General features: G+C 40.9%; 1 long non-coding RNA gene across 3 annotated transcripts in view; it reads left to right on the plus strand.

Annotated features, from left to right (window-relative positions):
- LOC144288738 (uncharacterized) overlaps window positions 1-14,445 on the plus strand; it is a 45,342-nt gene that overhangs the window by 2,627 nt on the left and 28,270 nt on the right. For all 3 annotated transcript variants that reach the window (XR_013356723.1, XR_013356725.1, XR_013356726.1), the window contains one exon: window positions 10,810-10,927. This is a non-coding gene — a long non-coding RNA (uncharacterized LOC144288738). The remainder of the gene's footprint in view (window positions 1-10,809; window positions 10,928-14,445) is intronic.

Raw genomic sequence — 14,445 nt, forward strand, 5'->3', positions numbered from 1 at the left:
ATTAGTGCTCCCCACAATTATGTCTTTGATATTTTTCTTTACATTTTCTCCTTTTGGCATATCCACACACATGCTGGTGACTTTATCTATATCTACAGTCCAAATCCCTCTTGAGCTCAAAAACCATATACTCCACTGCCTATTGGACATCTTTTTTTGGGTTACCCCCTAGGCACTGTGGTAGGCTGAAAAAGGGCCACCCAAGTGTGTTTATGCTCTAATCCCTAGAACCTATGAACACAACCTTATATGGCAAAAGAGACTGCAAATGTGATCAAGTTAAGGATTTTGAGATGGATAATTTAACCCGGCTTATACGGGTGGGCTTGATTAGTCAGAGAAGAAGGCTATGTGACGATGGAAGCAGAGATTGAGGGATGTGGCCACACACCAAGAAATGCTGGCAGCCTCCAGAAACTAGAAGAAAGATGAACTGATTCTCTTTTTGAATCTCCAGAAGGAACCAGCCTTTCCAACACTTTGATTTTTAGCCGACTGAGACCCATTTTGGAATTCTGAGCTCCAGAACTATAAGATAATAAGTTTATGGTAATTTGTTACAATAGCAATAGGAAACTGATACAGGCATCTCAAACCTAACATATCCCAAAATAAATTCATCAACTTTTCCCCCAAAACCTGAACCTTTTATGTTTCCTGTCTTGATTATTATATCATCCAAAATATGAAATATGTGAAATTAGTCATATATCCTAGATTTGCCCCACTGTCATCCTTCACTGATCACCTTGTATTTTCATTTCTATATACTGTCATTGAAATCAATTCCTAATTTGTCCGCATTATCTTTCATCATACAGTTATGGTAGCACAATGGTCCTCAACTGGGGGTAAATGTGCCACCTTGGGCAGGGGAGGAGGACATCTGGCAAAGTTCTGGAGGCATCTTTGGTTGTTACCACTGTGTAGGGGTGCTGTCAGCTGGCATCTAGTGGGTAGAGGCCAAGGATGCTACTGAACCTCCTACAGTACATTGAACAGTCCCCACAACAAATAATTCTCTGGCCTAAAATAGTGCTAAGGTTGAGAAAGCCTGCCATAGTCTTAAAACTAGTCTCTCTACCCTCCTATATTAAACCACTCCAGTCATGATCATTATAATTTCCAATTCCCTCATGAAATCTCCAGGCATATCTTATTGCACTTTGCAGATACTACATTTTTTTTTTACAAACTGAAGGTTTGTGGCAACCCTGCATCAAGCAAGTCTATTGGCACAATTTTTCCAACAGCATTTGTTCACTTTGTGTCTCTGTATCACATTTTTGTTAATTCTTGCAATATTTCACACTTTTACCATATTTATTACAGTGATCAGTGATCTTTGATGTTACTATTATTGTTTTGAGGCACCAGAAACCACACCCATATAAGATGGAGAACTTTATTGAGAAGTGTTTGTAATCTGACTGCTTCACTGGATGTTCCACTGTCTCTCTACTTCTCCTTGGGCCCATTATTCCCCAAGACAACAGTATTGAAGTTAGGCCAATTAATAACCCTACAACGGACTCTAAAGATTTAAGTGAAAGTAAGAGTCAGTCTCTTCCTTTAATTCAAAAGCTAGAAATAACTGAAATTGTGAGCAAGGCATGTCATTAAAGTTGAGATAAGCCAAAACCTGGGCCTCTTGTGCCAAATAGCCAAGTTATGAATGCAAAGGAAAAGATAAGTTGCTTCTTAGGGATGAGCAAAGAAAGTAGTTGCTTGAGATGGAATCTACTGCTGGTGAAGATTCTGTGAAGATTGTTGAAACAACAACAAAAGATTTAGAATATTATTTAAACTTAGTTGAGAAAGCAGTGGGAGGGTTTGAGAGGACTGATTCCAATTTTGAAAGTTCTACAACCTTGGGGAACCTAGGTGGCTCAGTGGTTGAGCATCTCATGATCCTGGGGTCCTAGGATCGAGTACCGCATCAGGTTCCTTGCAGGGAGCCTGCTTCTCCCTCTGCCTATGTCTCTGACTCTCTGATGAGTAAATAAAATCTTTAAAAAGTCCTAAAAAAAAAAAAAAAAAGTCCTACAGTGGACAAAATGCCATCAACCAGCATCCCACAGTACAGAGAAATCATGAAAGGAAGAATCAGTTGATGCAGCAAACCTCACTGTTGTCTTACTTGAAGAAATTGCCACAGCCATCCGACCTTCAGCAACCACTAGTCCAGGCAGCAGCCATCAACATGGAGGCAAGACCTTGTACCAGCAAAAGGATTACAACTCACTGGAAGCATTTTTTAGCAATATTTTTTCAAGATTTTATTTTATTTATTAGACAGAGAGCACAAGCAGGGGGAGTAACAGGCAGAGGAAGAGGGTGAAGCAGGCTCCCCACCAAGCAGAGAGCCCAACATGGGGCTCAATGCCAGGACCCCAGGATCATGATCTGAGCTGAAGGCAGACATTTAACTGAGCCACCCAGGCCACTCCTAAACTTTTATGTTTAAGTAAGCTCTATACTCAACATGGGGCTCGAATCCACACCCTAAGATCAAGAGTCAAACACTCTACCTACTGACCCAGTCAGGCGCCCCAGCAATAAAGTATTTTTAATTAAAGTATGTATATATTTTTAAGACATAAGGCTATTTCACACTTAATTGACTATAATATAATGTAAACATCACTTTTATATGCACTGGGAAACCAAAAACATCGTTTGCTTCATTGTAAATTTTACTTTATTGCAATATTCACTTTATATCTTCAAGATATACCTCTTTTTTGTTATTAATTGTAAGACTTAGAGTCCTTGACCAATAGTGTCAATATCTGGATCACTTATAAATCTATTGTCTTTTTATTCCCTTCAGTTTTCAATCATTTTGACATCTCTCTTGACATGCCAAGTAATTTTTAATTGAAGGCTGACATGGAGTATTAAAAATTATAGTAGCTCTGGAATGTATCTTTCTCCAGAAGTAGTTCACCCTTTCTTTGCGGGGTAGTCAGAATGGAGGCTGATTACCTTGATCCATTTAGAGACTGAGCTGTCTTGAGGCTGGGCTGAAATTCTGGAAAGGCTTTTTCTATGTCTGGTTTACCCTGATGTTAAAGTGTAGCCTTTTAGGATACCAGGAAATCACTTCTCAGCTTTGTAGCTAAGATCGAGTGTGGGGAGTTGACTGAGCTCATCCCAAGGTGAATCTTGAGCTCTACCCTCGTCTGCTCAGCGCTACTAGACTGACACAAGCTCCGCTGTGCTCTTCAGAGCCTGTCTGCTTGGCTTCTTAACACTGTCCGCTTGAAAATTTGGCAAATGGCTTAAGGGCAGGGTGTTGGGTACACATTTTGCCCCTTCTTACTGAGACATTCACCCTTCCATTCTCTACTTTTCATTTCTTCATCCCCGAGAAGTTTCTCTACCTTTTGGTAGAGGCCCTCTGCCCAAACGCTTCCCTTGGATTCTTAGGGGTTTTGACCCACACCCAACTAAGTAATTACCCAGAAAGAGAACACAGCTACACATTGTGGGTTCACCTCTCCCGCAAATTCTCCCTTCTCCAAGATTTTATCTTTTCAAGACCTGATTGCTTCTCCATTATCTTCGAGCAGTAGATGCAATCTACTTCATTGTAGCTCCACATGTGTGAGAGAGGTGCCCACCAGGCCTCGGAACTGTTCTCAGGCTCTATCCTGTGACCTGCCCCTGTAAAGGATTTGCCTGGCATCTGAGCCCTGCTTTAATGACAGAAGGCTGGTGTTCGCTCTCTTTCTCTACAATCTAACAGTGCCTCACTCCAGTTTAGTTCCCGACCCACACCAGCTTTACTCTGCATCCTAGGCCAGAGCGAATAACACTTAGGCTTTCTCTGTTTTTGTTTTTTGTTTTTTTCTAATAAGTAGGATTACCTGCTTTCTAAATCCTCCTCTCTTGTAGGTTGCATTCTCTTCTATAAATTATAAATGAGTCAGTTTGTGACTATGTTGGTAAGCAAGGTCAAAGATCCCTATTAAAAAAAAATAATGGTAGCTATTCTATAGTTCTGCTATTTTGTGCTCCAGTTGCATGGGTATCAGGTATTTTCTATGCCTGGTCTCATTTAACACAATAGTCCTATACAGGACAGGGTTAAAAATACACTTTATCAGGAAATGAAGCTGAGAGATTTTACATTGCTCATTAGTAAGTGGTAGAACTAAGATTCAAAGTCAAGTCTGAGTCCAAAGCCCTTACTCTTTCTAACAGAGTTCTGCCCTCTGCCCCCTAATTCTCAGTGTCTTGATGCCACATAAAATTTCTAACCTCAGGGCCCCTGGGTGGCTCAGTGGTTGAGCATCTGCCTTCAGCTCAGGGTGTGCTCTAGGGTCCTGGGATAGAGGCCCACATCAGGCTCCCTGTGCGGAGCCCGCTTCTCCTTCTGCTTAGGTCTCTGCCTCTCTGTGTGTCTGTCAAATAAATAAAGGAAATCTTTTTAAAAATTTTTTTCTTTTTTTTTTAATTTTTTATTTATTTATGATAGTCACAGAGAGAGAGAGAGAGAGAGGCAGAGACATAGGCAGAGGGAGAAGCAGGCTCCATGCACTGAGAGCCTGACGTGGGATTCGATCCCGGGTCTCCAAGATCGCGCCCTGGGCCAAAGGCAGGCGCCAAACCGCTGCGCCACCCAGGGATCCCAAAAAATTTTTTTCTAACTTCAGCCCAGTCTAGTCATCATCTCACCCCTGGTGAGACTGTGGATGACACAGAACAGTCCATCACCCTGACTGAACAGCTAAAATGCAGTGACACACAGAACATTTGCAGATGCTGATAACAAAATTTAGGAATATTACACCTAAGTACTAGTTAGTGGCTGAGAACACATAAAGAAGATTGAAGGCCTTTAAGGACCTTTTTATCTCTAAAAAAAAAAAAAAAATCCAGATTCTTGGTACAACCATCTGTAACTTGCCCCTCCCCAACTCCTTTACATGCTGGGCATTCCCTTCACACTGTCCACCTCCCTTTGGAGTCTCTGAGTCCCTGGAACAGAGGGTCTTTGTTCTACATATCTTTGTATCCTTAGCACTTAATACACTACTCCACAGTAGGAAACTAACATTGCATGAATGCATGATCTTCCCAAAAACAGCTTAAGTTCTATGATGGCAGAGACTGTCTCCTTTCATTTCAACTCCCACAGTTGTTAATTACTATTTTTTGATTGCATGAACCAGAGATCTCGCACTATCTCAAGTAGTGGGGGTTTATTGGGGGAAAAAAAATTCATTGCAAGGAGGGAGGCTGGTATCATACGGCTTCTAAGAATAGCACCATTCAGTCTAAGGCAGCTCTCAGGGCCAGATTAACACGTTTGCTCCTCCAGCGAGAGCTGTTGGATCTAAAGCTGCTAACCTAACAGGCTGCCATTAATAGGACTTCTGGTTTTATTTTTTTTTTTAAAGATTTTATTTATTTATTCATGATAGTCACACAGAGGGAGACAGAGAGGCAGAGACACAGGCAGAGGGAGAAGCAGGCTCCATGCATCGGGAGCCCGACGTGGGATTCGATCCCGGGTCTCCAGGATCATGCCCCGGGCCAAAGGCAGGCGCCAAACCGCTGCGCCACCCAGGGATCCCTGGACTTCTGGTTTTAATTGCTTCTCTTTTATGTCCTGTCTACACCTGTTATCAACTAGCCTACACTTTCCCATTCAACTACCTGAGGGGGAAAAATCCAATTACTTTATTAACTATCCCTGATATGTAGAGCTTTTTAAGCCAAGCTGCTTCATAGGTTTCCAGGTACCTACCTCTGTCCTAATTGGTGGTCTTCTCTTAATCCACAAATGATCTAGCAAAAGCCCACTTCAATTAGCTCAGGATTCTCAAGGAGGAAGTAACTAGTGGACCTGCCAGGCCTCGTGACTGGCATGTCTGTTAAGGGCCTTACGCGGAGTTCAAAATAAATGTTTATTTAAGTTATCTGAAGTGAGAGCCAGAAGAATTTCATGACTGTGTATAATTTAATCTTGTTTAGTGTATCCTGGATATTTGTACCTTAACATTGAGCTAGGGTACAAATGTCCTATTCTTTGATTTGTAGCTGTCATTGCCGTTTTGAGATTTGAGATTCCGGAAGAGTTTGTGAATCTGTCCCTTTCTTCACAGTTGGTTCCATGCCTTTTACTAAAAAGCCAGCTTGTTCCTGAGGTTAAATGTTTTTCCCATTGGAGCCTAGAGCTATGACACTTTATTTTTAAATAACCATTTACCAAAGCAATATGTCCTTTTCTCTCTATAAATCATTCAGTACAAAACTTGACTAAAATAAGCAATTTCACATTGTCCTGATTTGGCCTTTGAGTGTTATAGTTGCCTTATGTCTGTTTTTTTTTTAATTCAACATGATTTTTTATGCATTATATATATATACTATTAATATGCTACATACATTATTTGATGTAGTCCTCCTAACAGCCCTGTGATGTAGATATTATTACTGTTTTACAGATAAGAAAATTAGAGTTCAGGAAGGTTAGTTTGCATAGCTGGTGAGTATAGCAATGGAGGTTTAAAGCCTATGGCTGTCGGATCATTCCACCCACCTACGTCTAGTAATTGTCCAGACTCTCTTCTCTTCCAGAACACAAGCCACTATTTGGGGTCACAGAGAAGTAGAACTGCCTGCCAGTTCCCCTCTTCCTCATCACCCCTTACTCCCCCAGCGCTCTTCATTATCTGATGCGGCTGAGTTCTCTTTGGTTCCATCTATATAACATAGTTTGGTGCTCAATTGAAAATATTTCTTGGAAGCATTAAAAATATGTAAATTTAGATGACTTAATAAGTCACAAGATCTGATATGATCTGGGAGTTCTGGAGGGAATAAAATGGGGCAAAAGAAAGTGTTGGAGAGAGAATAGGATGAAAGAGAGAATAAAGGAGCTCAGTTTTTCCTCAGTATGTCCTGAGTTTTTCCTAGAGCTGGCTCTGTGTACATATGATTCTCAGGGTGACAGGTCGTTTTAAAAACTGATAGCCAGACTCAGACACTCCCCATAAAATAATGTTCAAAATATGATTGGCAAATCCTGGAGAGCCACTGTGCTTGGCTTCATAGTGAACACAAGAGGGCGCGAAGCTCCACAATGATGCATAGGCTTCTAAGGGCCGCAACTAGCATCGTGGCATAGGTACAAATAGCAGTTTTCAAGTGATTCTCTCTCTCCCTCTCCTCTCTCCCTCTCCCTCCCTCTCCCTCTCCTCCTCCTCTCCCTCTCCCTCTCTCTCTTCCTCTGTCTCCCAGTCTCTCCCTGTCCCTCTCTCCCTTCCTCTCCCTCTCCCCCTCTCCCTTCCCTCTCCCTCCCACTCTCTCTCTCTCTCTCCCTCCATTTCTCCCTCCCTCTCCCTCCTTTTTCTCTCTCCTCCTCTCTTCCTCTTTCTCCCTCTCTCAGATTTGAGAGAGAGAGCTAGGAGGAGAAGGGGCAGGAGAGGGAGAATTCTTGAGCAGACTCTGTTGAGTAGGGAGCCGAAATCAAGAGTCAGCTTCTTAACCAACAGAGCCACCCAGGTGCCCCTCAAGTTACATCAAGTGAAGGGCACCTGGGTGGCTCAGTTTGTTATTAAGCGTCTGCCTTCAGGTCAGGTCATGATCCCAGGGTTCTGAGATGGAGCCCTGCATCAGGTTCCCTGCTCAGTGGGGAGCCAGCTTCTCCCTCTCCCTCTGCTGCTTCCCTTAAAATATTTTTTTCCCTAAAATATTTTTTTAAGAGTTACATCAAGTGTTTTTTCTTTTTATATCAAGTGTTAAACAGAGGCTTCTAGCTATATCTACCTCTAGTTTAGTAGACACTCATCTCAGTTAATTCTGTAATTTTCTATGCCTGAAAGATACTGATATTTCTAAGGAAATCAAAAGAAGGTTGGTCAGGAAAGGGGACATAGAAAGATTGCAGAAGTATTAGTAGGAACCCCCTAAGCTTTTGTACTTTCTTTTTAAAAATATTTATTTATTTATTTATTTATTTATTTATTTATTCATTCATTCATTCATTCATTCATTCATTCATTCATTCATTCAAGAGAGACACAGAAAGAGAGGCAGAGACACAGGCAGAGGGATCACAGAAATTCAGAATCATGCCCTGAGCCAAAGGCAGACGCCCAACCGCTGAGCTACCCAGGCATACCGCTCCCACCCCCACAAGCTTTCTCAGTGAAGAGGGAGACTAAACAAAGACTTCAAATGTTGCAATCCCGTGAGAAGACCCATTTACTCACACCATTCAAGCTGAACACCATTAACCCTTCAAACCATCTAACCCTCGTGCTCTAATTCCATGCTCACAAAGCAATCTCTGGAGATTACTTGGCTTCTCATGAGAGGTCTGTGTCCATAAACAGATGCTCAAGGGCAAAACAAACTTTAAAAATTCTTATTTCTTGGGATGCCTGGGTGGCTCAGTGGTTGAGTGTCTGCCTTTGGCTCAGGTCATGATCCTGGGGTCCTGGATCAGGTTCCCCACAGGGAACCTGTTTCTCCCTCTGCCTATATCTCTGCCTAGTTCTGTGTGTCTCTCATGAATAAATAAATAAAATCTTAAAGAAAATAAAATTCTTATTTCTTATGGCAAAGCAAAAGTGATATAATTATTTGGTGGCAGTTACATTTCTTGTTTTAGGAAGGTCACAAGACAAGGAAGATTTTAAAACAGCACCCTGAATTTGAATCTGAGTGTCAGAGACAACCATTAGCAGAAATAGAAAAGAGATGGGAGACTATAGCAGTAAAAGTTTTGCCACTGAATTTGAGATACAGGCCATTTGTATAGGTGACAGCAGCAATCAACAACAAGCAGTTGAAAATGAGGTCCTGTATTGGTACCAGAAGACGAGGAAGAGAAATATAGATTTAGGAACCTCTGGCATAGGATCCCATGTATGGGATTACTAAGGACCAGTGTGGAGAAAGAAGAAATGAAGCCTGAGGACAGCCTTAGGGGATTAGGAAGGAAGACCCAAGAAGGGCAATGGGATAATATTCGGTGGTCATATCATAGGGAGGGATAGATGTCTTTTGGCAAGGAAAGGAGTAGTAATGTTAAGTGCTACAGAGAAGACACAAACAGTAAGGACTGGAGAACAAGGTAAGTTTAGGTAGAAGCCAAACTCCAAGAGTTTACCAGTAGGTAGGCCAGAAACATCTTGTCATACCAGAAAGAAAGAAAACTCAAGGATATGGAAACCAGTTTGAAAAGGATAACACTGGCCAAAGATGAATCAACATGAATATCAATAAGGATACTAACTGTACTAGTTCTCCATTATTGCTATAACAAATTACCACAATTTAATTGGTTAAATCAATACTGCAAAAGTTGCAGTTCTATAGATCAGAAGTCCAACATGGGTCTCCCTGAGCTAAAATCAAGATGTCAGCAGAACTGTATTCCTTTCTGGAAACCTTTGGGGAAAATCTGTTTCCTTTCTTTCTTTCCCAGCATGACCAAGAAATAAATGCAAGGGGACTGCCAGCAGTCCTTGACTTATGATCACCTTCTTCCATCTTCAAAGCTAGCAATGGTAGAGTCCTCAGATCCCATCACTCTTGATTTCCTCTTTCTACTTCCTTCTTCCACTTTTAAGGACCTTGTGTGTACATTAGGCTCCACTCAAGTATTCCAGGGTATCTCCCTATTTTATTTTTTTTAAGATTTTATTTATTTATTCATAGAGACAGAGAGAGACAGAGACAGAGACAGAGAGAGGCAGAGACACAGGCAGAGGGAGAAGCAGGCTCCATGCAGGGAGACTGACAGCCTGACATGGGACTCGATCCCAGGTCTCCAGGATCACACCCTGGGCTGCAGGCAGTGCTAAACCGCTGCACCACTGGAGCTGCCCTTGGATATCTCCCTATTTTAAGGCCAACTGGTTAGTGACCTTGATTCCATTTGCTACTTTAATTTCTCTTTGCCATATAATGGAACATATTCACGGGTTCCTGGGATCAGGACATAGACATGCCACATGGCCTACCACAGTTATTTAGAACAGATTCAAACACACCAAATATGTTTAAATGCATACGTTCAAAGTGATCTGAAGACAAACAGAGCTCACTGCCAGGAAACTGGCACAGTATTTTGAAGACTGATAAATAAAGGGAAATGATCAAGTAGTCATCCTGACCTTCCTGTACAAACTGTTCCTTGGGAACCAAAAAGTTGATAAAGGAAAACTTTTCTTTATAAACGTATTCCAGCTATTATATTAAGAGAGAACACCATCATTTCTCAATCTTCCATGAATTAATGGATCTGGGCAATAATTATTAATGATAGCTAACATCACAAAAATGCAACAGACATCTGGATATTCTGTGCCTCCTGACAAGAGTATACAGCACCACCTATGACTTCTCAAAACAGCAGATCCTAAAACTGGTGAAGCCTCCAGAGCAAACCATGAGTTTATAGAACAAGGGACAAAGGAAATCATTCACCAACTCCAAAAAATACAATAAACAAAATCCAAACTGTGGGAAACTCCACAAACCAAATGATACACGTAATAAAACAAAGCAAAACAAAACCAACTAACCAACCAAACAACAACAACAACAACAACAAAACATACAGGAACAACAGCAAAAAATGGAGGGAAAGTTATTGTTAGAAAACTTAGAAACCTCAACCAGTTGTGATGTGTGGGTCTTATTTGGGTCCTAATTTATAAGGCAATTGGAGAAATGTGAACAATAACAGTATAATCAATACTAAACAATTGTTAGGGGTTTTTTAGGTGCTACCATGCTGATGTGTATTTTTTTTTAATATTTTTACTTGTTTGTTTATTTCAGAGAAAGCATGAGCAGGGGGAAGGGGTAGAGGAGAAGCAGACTCCCTACTGAACGGGAAACCTGATATGGGACTCAATCCCAGGTCCCGGGATCGCTTCATGACCTGAGCCGAAGGCAGGTGCCCTTTTAAAATTATTCTTTTAGGATATACACTGAAACATTTGCAGATTAAATGATGTCCGGACCTCCATCAAACTAGCTAAGGGGGTGGGACAGGAGTTGGAAAGGAAGAGACGAAATAAGATTGGCCATAAACAGGTAACTGTTGAAGCCTAGTGATGTGTACATGGAGGTTTCTTTATACCATTCTCTTTTTTAAAAATATGGGCAAAGAACCCAGGTTCTGTAATCAGATTTTCTGGGTCAAATCCATCTATCATGTAACTTCCAGTATTATAAAGAGATTTGAATGAGAACATGTTTTTGTGGTAAAATATACATAACACAAAATTTACCCTTTAACCATTTTTAAATGTACAATTGAATGTACATTAGGATCATTCACATTATTGTGCAGCCATGACCACATCTGTTTCCAAGACTTTTTTAGCATTCCAAACAAGATCTCCACCCATTAAACAAAAACTGCCCATTCCCCCTCCCTCAACCCCTGGCAACCTTTATTCTACTTTCTCTCTCTATGATTTTGCCTATCCCAAGTGCCTCATATAAGTGGAATCATTCGATGTTTGTCCTTTTGTGTCTGCTTCTTTCACTTAGCATAATGTTTTCAGGGTTCATCTATGTTATAGCATGTGTCAGATTTTCTTTTTAAGGCTGAATAATATTGCATTTTATATATATATAATATATTCCATTAAATATATATATACCACATTTATTCATTCATTTGTTGAGAGAATATTTTAGTTTTTTAAACATCTATTTTTTATTTTTTTATTGGAGTTCAATTTGCCAACATATAGCATAACACCCAGTGCTCATTCCATCATGTGCCCCCCTCAGTGCCTATCACCCAGTCACCCCCACCCCCCGCCCACCTCCTTTTCTACCACCCCTTGTTCATTTCCCAGAGTTAGGAGTCTCTCATGTTCTGTCTCCCTTTCTGATATTTCCCACTCATTTTTTCTCCTTTCCCCTTTATTCCCTTTCACTATTTTTTATATTCCCCAAATGAATGAGACCATATAATGTTTGTCCTTCTCCAATGGACTTATTTCACTCAGCATAATACCCTCCAGTTCCATCCACGTTGAAGCAAATGGTGGGTATTTGTCGTTTCTAATGGCTGAGGAATATTCCATTGTATACATAAACCACATCTTCTTTATCCATTCATCTTTCAATGGACACTGAGGCTCCTTCCACAGTTTGGCTATTGTGGACATTGCTGCTAGAAACATTGGGGTGCAGGTGTCCCGGCGTTTCACTGCATCTGTATCTTTGGGGTAAATCCCCAACAGTGCAATTGCTGGGTTGTAGGGCAAATCTATTTTTAACTCTTTGAGGAACCTCCACACAATTTTCCAGAGTGGCTGCACCAGTTCACATTCCCACCAACAGTGCTAGAGGGCTCCCCTTTCTCCACATCCTCCCCAACATTTGTGGTTTCCTGCCTTGTTAATTTTCCCCATTCTCACTGGTGTGAGGTGGTATCTCATAGTGGTTTTGATTTGTATTCCCCTGATGGCAAGTGATGCAGAGCATTTTCTCATGTGCTTGTTGGCCATGTCTATGTCTTCCTCTGTGAGATTTCTGTTCATGTCTTTTGCCCATTTCATGATTGGATTGTTTGTTTCTTTGCTGTTGAGTTTAATAAGTTCTTTATAGATCTTGGAAACTAGCCCTTTATGATACGTCATTTGCAAATATCTTCTCCCATTCTGTAGGTTGTCTTTGAGTGTTGTTGACTGTTTCTTTTGCTGTACAAAAGCTTCTTATCTTGATGAAGTCCCAGTAGTTCATGTTTGCTTTTGTTTCTCTTGCCTTCACGGATGTATCTTGCAAGAAGTTACTGTGGCCGAGTTCGAAAAAGGGTGTTGCCTGTGTTCTCCTCTAGGACTTTGATGGAATCTTGTCTCACATTTAGATCTTTCATCCATTTTGAGTTTATCTTTGTGTATGGTATAAGAGAATGGTCTAGTTTCATTCTTCTGCATGTGGATGTCCAATTTTCCCAGCACCATTTATTGAAGAGACAAAGATCTATTTTTTAGAGAGAGAGAGAGAGCATGAAGGGGAGGGGCAGAGGGAGAGGAAGAACCTCAAGCGGACCCCCTGCTGAGCTCAGAGCCTTACATGGGGCTCTATCTCAGGACTCTGAGATCATGACCTGAGCTGAAACCAAGAGTTGGATGCTTAATCTACTGTGCCACTGAGGCGTCCCTGTGGAGACAATATTTTAAAAGCATTTTTAAAAGTATTTGGCATAGGAGCACCTGGGTAGCTCAGTCTGCTAAGTGTCCGCCTTTGGCTCAGGTCATGAATGATCTCAGGGACCTAGGATCCATCGCTGCATCACGCTCCCTGCTCAGTGGGGAATCTGCTTCTCCCTCTCGCCCTGGTCATGCTCTCTGTCTTTATCTCCATCAAATCAAATCAAATCAAATCAAATCTTTTTTTAAAAAATATTTGGCATATAATACTTTTTTTGTATTGTATGTAGCTTGCTAAATGTCACCTAGTAATTTTTTAAGGATTTTTATAAAGTAATCTCTACATTCAACATGAAGCTTGAACTCAAAACCCCAGCATCAAGAGTCACATGCTCCACTGAGTGAGCCAGCCAGGTGCCCCTACCCAGTAATTAATATTGTTACAGGAAAAACTCTAGAAGAAAATATACCAAAATTGAAACTATAAAAAGGTGGAGGGATTCTGTTTTCTTCTCTTTTTTCTATATGCTTTGCGTTTCTTGGTAATGTTTGATCATTGAAGATAATTGTAAATACACATACATACATTTTAGCTACACTTCGTTCTCTCTTCATCATTTTACCAAATATTTTTAAAAGGTGTGTACATGTTGCCTCAGCCACCTTTTTTAACAGTCTTTTTTAGAAGCATAGAATATTGTCCAGTTTGCTCTGAGAAAGTGCTGCATTTCATTCTGTGCCCAGTTGGTGGCAATATCAACATTCGATCCTGACTGCCACCTATATCCTCATAACCACAGCCCCTATTAACACACCCTCCGATTTGTTACAGTCCTAGAAATATAGGCAGCAGCTATCTATTTTTTGCAGACAGTATTCTATACTGCCAACATCAAAGACCCCAGCGCCAGATTACATCTGTGTCTGTGAAGTTCCACCTTCCCTGGTCCTAATCAGTTGCCTCCGCAGGGCCCCTACCCTGTCGATGATGAAGTTGCCAGAGTCATCCTAAGGACTGGGAAAGAAGGGAACAGAAGGTATAGCAAGGAAACAAAGAAGCTGATTTTCCCTTCTTTCCCCAATTGGGGAAGAAGAAACGCTTTAATATTAAATTAAATTTAGCATTTTCCCTAATATACCAGATAAAGTTTTAATCAGTGACTTGACATTAAACATGAAGAGTCGATTTTTTTAGTACTTAAGAATAAGGCTGATTCTGAGCCGATCTACAGCAGTATGGCTGACTCAATCATCAAAATACATAAGAATTCCTATAGCAGATGGTAAACATTCCAACCTG

The sequence above is a fragment of the Canis aureus genome, chromosome 18 (genome assembly GCF_053574225.1).
Source record: "Canis aureus isolate CA01 chromosome 18, VMU_Caureus_v.1.0, whole genome shotgun sequence".
Lineage (NCBI taxonomy): Eukaryota > Metazoa > Chordata > Mammalia > Carnivora > Canidae > Canis > Canis aureus.